General features: G+C 38.2%; 2 pseudogenes; both read left to right on the top strand.

Moving 5' to 3' along the window:
- Window positions 1-906: 906 nt before the first annotated feature.
- LOC122147370 lies at window positions 907-5,183 on the top strand (annotated as a pseudogene).
- Window positions 5,184-6,373: 1,190 nt separating this feature from the next.
- Window positions 6,374-8,215, top strand: LOC122147398 (annotated as a pseudogene).
- Window positions 8,216-9,803: the final 1,588 nt, after the last annotated feature.

The raw sequence follows: 9,803 nt of genomic DNA on the forward strand, positions 1-9,803 counted from the left end.
AAGAACGTGAGCATGTGGAGCAATTACTGGCTGCAAGGGCGGGATCTCTGTAGCTTGTCGGCTCTTACTGGGTGCTTCCACACTGCTGATCCACCAGCCAAGCCTGTTTTCCACAATCAACCAACCCTAAAATATCTCGCCTCCTCAAACTGACTACGAAAACCTCAGGAGCTTCATAATGCTGCTTTGCTCTATGCAGTTTGGTTGGGAGAGGGGAAAAAAATGGTGAATCATGATTCAAACGGTGACTGCGTTTTGCACGAGAACAAAAAGGAAATCATACAGGCGAGTTGTAAAAAAGGGTGAATTTTGGGGAGAGCTTGATAACTACTTTGGGAGGGGTCAGGAGGTTATTCACATAGTTAGACTGGGGGGGGCCGCTGGAAACGCATAAATAGCTGGAAGACACACAGGTAATCTTGCAGGCTTCTTCTCTGGAATGCTGGCACAGGTGACGCTCCACTCAATGCTTTGATTGCAAGAAAAACCTCATCAAACCTGTAAGTGCTTTCTATGTAACATATATGTTTTATTTGTGCTGACACAGTGTTGAATTTCTGGTTCTGCTTAATTTATGATGAATTAAGTTAAAAATCCTTTTTTTAGGGCATATGCACTTTAAAGTAATAATAAGAGTATTTTATATGTACAATTTGGCAATATGTATTATGGTAATATGTCACATAATAAATACTACTGTGTATACATTACTAATACCTATTTTGCATGGTGCATGGAGTTGGCATATGGTATTAGATAATATAAATGATGTAGCTAATCTATGCTACATATAAGTTAGGGATTATAAAAACAAAAAGAAATTATAAAAATTTTATATTGGAGTATCACTTAACAAAATTTCACCACACCGATCACGGCAATTTCAGTGCCAATCCTTCTGAATATTTCATATAAGAATCCTGAAAACACAGAGTGAATTTGGTTATCCTTCTTTCATTCTTAGTCAGTGAATGACACATACCAAATGACTCATAGAGGAGTTTATCTAAAGTCTTTAATTCCCCTTTTTACCATTGTCATATACAGTTGTTTTGTATGGAAGGAGTGGTCCAAAGTGTCCAAACCTGGTTATGGCATGCATCCACATGTCTGGTAAAACAGTTTATTGTTCCCTCACAGAACCAGCATGGAAAAGATGACATGTTTGAAAGTGAACTGCTGGCTGCGGTGGCTTACCGTGACTCTGGCCCCTGCTGAGTGGAAGTCCTCGCAATGCCGGTTGACGTGGACCGCGGTGCATGGCAAACGTCCGCAGCCAAGTACAGACTGCGTTTACCAGCCAGTGGACTCAGACTGCCTTCCCCAAAACACTACCGCTCTGTACAGGCCGCCTGCTCAGTGGTCTCCCATCATTGGGGAGTGGGCTGCACTTATGAGTAAGAACAGGGTTAGCAAAATTTTTAACATTTTGCTGCACCCCTTTTTTGGTTCTGTTCACGCAAACCTTTCACCTTGTTTCCTACTGAGGGGGTTTTGACCCCGTAGTAAACTACAAGTTAACCCTCCAAAGGTAGTCATAACAAAGGTCAGAGGTGAGTATATAAACACTTGACATAAAGGGTCAAAAAGGGGGTTTTTCCACAGTGATTGCCATAGAAGAGCATTTTTGGTTCCCCCAAAATCTCCCCCCAAACCTGTCAGAGAACCCCCCATTTTTTCTGAGCAGCAAAGAACGCAATTTGATATCTGGATAACGTACTTTTTCCAATCATTATAAAGAACCTTAGTGCAGTGGAAAGTTTTCATGGATGCCAAAGGTTCATGGAACCATACATGCCAGTAAAAACATTGCTTTTTTTAAAAGTTTTAACAAACGTTTTATAAATTTTATTAGCCAATGTGCATTTTTTTTTGCATGCCTGCTGCTGATCATTATTAGATTATGTATATAATAAAAATAAGTAATTATTTCAAAACTTTCTTATAGATTTTTGTATAGTAGCACAAAATCATATAAAAACTACAGTAAAAAACTGATAGTTGGCCAGGTTAAACGTGTGCTTTAGGGATGCCAAAATTAATCTGAGTTACTCAAAATGAGATTATGCCTAAAATTTTCCTATAAAGACAAAGGCAACCCCTCACAAGCCACTGTATATACTCAAACTCTGTTCCAATGGGTCTGAGCAAGGACAATGATGGCAGAGCTTGAGTAGCATGTTATGCACTGAAGTAGAAGTACACATCGAAAACTATGATTTTTATTATAGGGTAACTCACAGCTCAGACTATCACATCTGGCAAAGGAACGAGTACGCCAGTAATGGGGTGAGAGAGAGTTTTCTGAGAGAGGAGAGGCTTGGACCCTGCTCCTGATAAAGGAAGTGGAGGGCAGCTGGGGAACGGATCCAGAGTGTCTATGGCCTCTTTTCAGCACCAGCTGTGGTTGGAGGAACTGGTCAGGCAACCACAGAATTTGAAGTCTATGCAAGACACTCCTTAGTAAGTACACTGCAGTAGGTTAAAGCAAGGAAAAAGCCTTCTCAGCACCAAATCATGGCCCTGCATATGACATATTTTTTATGCAGCTGTATTATACTAAAATGAATATCAAATCCAATTAGAAGGGTTTGGTTAGCTGGTCAGGCTGAAACAACACCACGAGGCTGACCAGATCAACTGATTTGGCTATACTGAGATAACCAAACTAGACCATCTTTTGACGTGTACAGTATGACCAGCAAACGACACATTGGCTGGTTTAAGCTGTTATTATAACAGGTTTTTAGTAAAAACTACAGATGTTTTCAGTCAGAAGATGTGGACACTTCCATACTGTGTCCAAAGCATCTTCTGGAACTGTCTCTCTACATGCACATACTTCACTGGCCTTCCAGGCATTCCATATAAAATATTAAAGAGAGAATTATAAAACTAATAAAACTTTCCAAATGAAAACCCCCCCCCACCAGCCAGCCAGCATTCCATAATAGCTAATGAGTAAGCTAAAAACCAGAATGGAACAGAACACTAATGGTCTTCTTTGTTTTGCAGCTGTCCTTCATTGTCCGCATTGTGCCAAGTCCTGAATGGTTGTTGGAATAGACAGTCTAAAACTTGTGCGAGGGTGATAACCTGGATAGAAACATAAGCCTAGATCTCTACCCCCTACGATGCCGGCACAGACAGTGGTTTCACCTTCTCTTCACCAAACTTTGAGACCATTCCTCAAGACAAGATCACTCAGGTAATGTCTGAATGCAGGTAACCCTACAAGTCATAATATTTATAATATTTTCCAAGAAACAATGCTTCTTAGACCCAGAATGAGCTGGTTTGATGGTCTTTTTTTTTTTGTTTTAAGCTGTTCTCCCAACCTGGCCAAGTTAGTGTTTAGCTGGGCAAATCTTCTCAGCCTCACCAACTGAAACGTTTTCAAAAGACCAGCTGACCAGACTTGGAGGCCAGAGGAACCAGGAAAACAATCTTAAGCAGTTTAAGATGTATTTTTCCCCAACAGAGACAGCCTACTTTGGGAATCAATCTTAAACCAGCCTAAGGTGGTTTGCTGGTTTAAGCGGGGTTTTTTTAAGCTGGGTTCGGTTTGTCAGTGGTCAAAACGCGACCTAAAACCAGCAGACCAGACCACCTAACCACCTCCAACCACTGCATGGTTGGAGGTCTTGTTACAGATATGTCTTCTCTCAACAGTATAACCGCAGTCAGTCCCAAGTCACCCTGCAAAACTCCTTCTACTATCCCAGACTGAAGCATCTCCCCCCAATAGCCAAAGTCTCCCTAACAAAGATCAAGAACAACCAAGATCTTCAGCTTACCATTCAGCCGACCCAGTCCAATCAGATTCCAAGTGGGAATGAGATAGATGGGTCTCTCATAAGTAAGGCATTGGGAATTGTTTGTAAAAAAATGAATTGTGATGTGAACAAAAAATGTAATGGTCCTGGCATAGTCTCCTCATACAGAACTTATTCATGATATACTTGCATTGAAGTACGCATGTGTTTCGAGGGAAACACATAAAATCCATAGAGAGAAAATTGTGGTGATTAAATTGCAGGCTGTAGAAAGGTTTATACACTCCCATGGTAACCAACACAACAAACTGCAAAACATGATAATGGAGTATACAACCGGTTTAAAACGTTTTCTTCGCCACTCAGAACTCAGGAAGTGTTTGTCATAGAAGTGAAATGTGTGCTTTGATTCCATGCTTCTGTTTTCCTACTTGTACAGAAGTCTGTGATAGATATCAACCTTTTACAAGGTCAGTGAATGAGATCTCTCTAGGCAGGGTTCAAGATGAGAAAGCATTTATTTCTGCAAAATATAAAGAATTTACTTTTGTTGTCTGAGTTTAATTTAAATTCAGAGTAAGTAGCCCTAACCCTTAATTTATCATAAAACATTAAATTTAATACTAAATTAAAGTGATTTAGCGTTTAGGCAACTTTCCATTTTTGTTTACACTTCACAGATAATATAAATGTTTTCATAATAATATAAATACCTAGCCCAAAACATTTTCATGCCAATTTTAATGAATGTTTTGCCAAATTGGTGACAAACTCATTGGAATTAGTACAATTGTCATTCATACGTTTTGTACAGCGCCTATTCATACGTTTTGTAGTGAATGTACAGCGCTCTTCCACCCTCAATACCACAACTGAGGTGAGACCCTTGAGCAAGGCACCAAACCCCCAAACTGATCCGTGGGTGCCGCAGCAAAAATGGCGCCCCACTGATCTGGGTGTGTGTGTGTTCACTACTCACTGCTGTGTGTGTGCACTTGGATGGGATAAATGCAGAGCACAAATTCAGAGTATGGGACACCATACTTGACTACACGTCACATCACTGTCACTTCACTTTTTAAGGAATAGTGCACCAAAAACATGAACATTTTGATTGGGTGATTTTGTGATGATTTTATTTAAACTGAACAACATCTCTTTTCTACAGATACCCTCTGGACTGTGAGGTGTCTGTCTGGTCACCTTGGGGTCTTTGCAAAGGTCAGTGTGGTGAGAAAGGGGTAAAACACAGAACCCGCTATATTCACATGCATCCTGCAAACAATGGGGCTGCCTGCCCCACCCCTAGAAGAAAAGAAGCTCTGTATCCCTGACCAACTGTGTGTGAATATAAAGAGGACCCAAAACCATCCATACCTCATCCACAGGGAAGAATTTACTGGTTAACAGCTTTAAAATGAGACATTTTAAAGAGAATAACTTTGTTCTTTAAAGCTGTGATGCTGCGGGTGAGTTAAACAAGCTTAAACGTGGTCATGAACAGTCTAGGCAACATATTCCAAGTTAAAAGGCCAAGACTGAAGTACCCAAAGTAAATTCTCAGTAAATGTATCACATTTGAGAGTAAAATATGAGGAACTGCAGATGTCAAAATACTTTCAATACAGCAATATTTGCTCTAATAGCAGGAGTTTTATTTTATAGGCTGCGTTTGCTGTAAGTTTCACACTGTCCTCATGCACTGTTCATGGATTCTGGTGCTCTCTGGTGGGGGAAAAAAACTCACGTTTGACATTATCAAGCTCAGTAGTCGAGATAAACATCTTCAGTAAAAAGTACTCTGTTCCATTCAAAATGTTACATTAGTGGATGATATCTGTACATTAAATTGCAAAACTGTAATAGAAGTTGTACATACAAATAAATAAAACACATTTCTGTCATGCTTGTGTGAAAAATAAATATTTGTGTGAAAAATGATTATACTTTTCTAAAATATAATAACTGCAATATAATTTGTCCATCTATTTGGGCATCTAAGTCATACTTAAAATGTGTGAATATCAAGGATCAAATCAAATGATGCCAGACATTTTTTTTTTTATTTCACTATAGAAAGCCCCTTTTTCAATGTCTTTTAATAAGCATTTTAGTCAATGAATCATTTCTAGTGTTCACACAAGTAACCACATTCTGGTGTTGTTCATCAAAGTGATTATGGACATAAACTATGGTCACAAAGTATCACAAAATATTTTGTCTTGATCCTCTTTTGAATCCTTTTGTGAAATATTTGGTCGAAAAACTGTGATCTTTCTAATAAATGACATTTGGTTTGATATTGTGTATTCTAATGCACAGCAATTTTCATGTGTGACACGGTGTCGTTTCTAAATATTTTTTGGTCTTGGACTTGTAATTACGATATATTAAAACTATATATCTAACAAAGCAAAAGACAGGTTTGACTTTTACGATTGACTATTTCTATCAACAAATTTAGGTTTCTCCCTATTCTTATCATTAAATTCTGTTTACTTTGTTTAAACATGACTCTACAAACAGCAGCTGGAGATTTCTCTCACACTAAACCTGCTGGGCCCATAAAGCTTTCATGGTGTTATGTTATTGTTACTTGTAACTTTCTTACCTTAAACATGAATTGTTTTACAGTAATGAATGTGAGGCTGACAGGGCCTGATGCTAGCCCAGTCTTGTCATTTTGGCTCCGGCAATGTATTTTGATTTAGGGGAACCGGAGGAAAGGGGTATCATTGCGGAGATTCCAGAGGACACACTTTGTGTCAGGTCAGTGAAGATGAATTGGGCTGTTATATGACGTTATACATATTTGCTCTATTACATGAGTTACATGAATCAGTTATTTGATCCTGAATGGGGTCCGGAACACTTTTTCCTTATATTCTGCTCACACTAACAGGTGATTTAATATACAATTTGAAAATATATCCTACTTTTAATATGTGTGGAACATTATTGCTGACTTTATGTTTGGGCCTTTTGTTTGTTTGTGGTCCAAACATCAAGATAAATTCTGGAGGGCAGTTGTCTTAGATAATTGGTGTGATACTTTCATTTAGCCCATTCTTATCAAGACAAAAACAGCCTGTTAACCACAAGTCAGAGACTATTTAGGGGCTTATAGCTACTAAACTGATCAGAGATCTGTCCAAAATAGTGGTACAAAAATAGTGTCATTTTTATTTGTTTTTATTTTTTTCAGGTAAAAAGTGCATTATCATGAGTAATTAAAATATGTCAATCCATGACATCTAGAATTAAAAGGGGCTGAAATTTAATAGTTATGGAAACTACATATTGTGGAGTAAAAACACAGACCTGCATAATTATTTCCTTAACCTCTTCAAAAAATTTGGATTAAATGACAACATGAGGGTGAGTAAACGATAACAGAAATTAAATTTTCATGTGGTGAATGATCCATTTAACGCTTTATTCCAGCAAGATTTGAACATGTATCAATAGGGAATTCAGTTTTGTGGGTCATGGAGTAAAGTAGTGCACTGCGCATAGAAAGTAGCTACACTGGTCCTGTTGCAATAGGGACTACAGTATCACTGACTATTGGTTTCTCCCTTAAGGCATGTTTCTGCTAGAGCACTGGGATGAAAATATGAAGGCCAATATCCAACATCTTGGTTTGACCGTGACTGTGAGAGACCCTGACCATGCGGTCTGAAGCATTCAACTCCAGCAAATAAACTTTCTCTTAACTGTAACCACCTGCAACAATTCCTCTGATACGTTCTGTCATATGCAGGTGGTCTTGTTAAAACGCTTTGGGAGATATGGAAAATTCACCTTTACCTCCCATGCTTCGGGTCAACATTTCTTGTGCATGCAGTCCAACTCCACCAGGTTCTCTGTGTTTGCAGGAGATCGTTTGGTGAGATGTGAAATGTGGCCTCATATGTTGAATTTTAAAATGTCAGCTAGCTTACTATTCTTTTTATATACAGAAAGTGCATTTAGATGTCCAGATGGGCAAGCATACCATTGATCCTAATGCTGCGAAGGCAAAGGACACGATGAAAGCAATGGAGTACAACTTGCAACATCTCATTGACCAGATGCGATACATTAGCAGGCAGCAAAATTTCCAAAGGGTAAGCAAACACAGGCAGGATAGCCTGACAACAAAATGTTACCATATTAATTGCTTGCCAGGATCAGAATAAGAACCAGAACCGAATGTCATCTGCTAGTCCCCATGTTTTCCAAGGGGTACTTTACTCTCTGGGTGATTATTGTGCTATTTGTATCTGTTTATTTACTGCAACCAGGAACGTGAGGAGAAGTTTCGCCAAATGAGTGAGGATACAACATGGAAACGTGTTTGTGGTGGGCCATTATTCAGACATTCAATACTCCTCTCTGTTGGAATCTGGCAAATGAAAACCTCAAAAAACTTTCTCCTTGAAAAGAAGTTGGTTTAGCTTTTATGAACATGACGACTGTGTGGGGCTGGACAAACTCTAAACATTGTTTGAAGAATGTTGAAGTCTAAATTACTTCATCTGAGCATAACATCGTGAGCATTTACCCTGCACGAATGTGTCATATGAAGTGATTTGAATTCCCTTCATAATACTTATTAAATAACTATCGTTATCCTCTTTGTGTTTTATTACCATCTAACATTGTGTTCCACCACGAATATATTTAATTTATTACCACCAACATACAGTGATCAGCCCTTTAACTACGATTATTAACTATCAAAACACCGCCATCACAAATATAAACGTATTCGTTTTATATATTGACTTAACAGTAAATATTTAGCCTAATTCATATTATAATTTCCGATCATCGGATCGTTTGGGCGGAAACTACAATTGGACTTTTTTTTATTATTTATTTATTTCTTTTTGAGGAGTGCGGCAATTTTAGTCAATGTGTAGTGTCGTTTCAAAAAGCATTGGAAAAATCTGCTAATTAGTTATATGATAACTAGTAGCCTAAACCTGCACATTTAGGGTCCACACGACTGATATAAATCTGATAGCGTGTGTAAAAAAGACACAGGTATGTAGTTATTTTAGAAATTTTGTGACCACAGAAATTTCGTTAAGTCCTCAGGGACATTTTCACATTATTTTGTATCTTTGGCTCCAACACATCCACCTTTATTTATTTATTTTTATCCCCCATTAATGTACATTTAAATCACTTTATCGTTTTTTTTTGTCATATTTTTAAGTCAATCAATTCTTCCCTCACAGTCGTTATTTTAAAATGAATAATTAAGCACTCGAGAATGGATCGGTTTGCTATGAAAATAATATGTGTGATCTAATAACACATAGGTTGTGTCTCAAAAACCGTGTGTGAGCAGTCAACACCTAGAGAGGGTTTCTGGCATAAACAGGTGCATTGCAGACATGTTCCTGGCAGTATGTGATAGCAGCAGTTTCGGTCCATTACAAGCTAAATCTTAGCGCCTATTTACTTAGAGGCTAGTATTGTAAAAACAGTTCACATGGTTAGAAGTTTATAGCACACAAGAGTACAATGATGTTTGTTAGTACTTTAAAAAGAATAAGGTCTCACCTGATTTGCTGTACACTCGTGGGGCGTTCGTGTCATCTGGTCAATGAGCGTCAGCTGGCTGTCACATAACTACTATCACCATCATTTGGAATGTTTGCTTTCAGAGGGAGCTAGGCCCATTCAACTTAAAACATTATATTAAACCTTATCATTAACATTACATTATATTTAAATTAATATTCAGATGTCAACACGGTATAATGGGTGCTGGTTTTACATTTAGTCAGAACATGAATTAAAATGTGGTGGGATTATACTGCCCACTGCCCTCTGCTGGAATAATATCGTTCTACACAGAGAGGGTGTCTTTGTTGTCGCGCCTTTAGGAAAGCCCGGACGTAATGCTTCATTTTTCAAGCAAAGTTGTCAGATGCAACCACAGTCTGATAAAGTAAGATACAATTTTTTTTTGTAAATTAATTTTCAATAAGCTGGGTCCCCCACTAATCTCGTGTATTGTTCTCATACAGT

The sequence above is a fragment of the Cyprinus carpio genome, chromosome A14, assembly GCF_018340385.1.
Source record: "Cyprinus carpio isolate SPL01 chromosome A14, ASM1834038v1, whole genome shotgun sequence".
Classification (NCBI taxonomy): domain Eukaryota; kingdom Metazoa; phylum Chordata; class Actinopteri; order Cypriniformes; family Cyprinidae; genus Cyprinus; species Cyprinus carpio.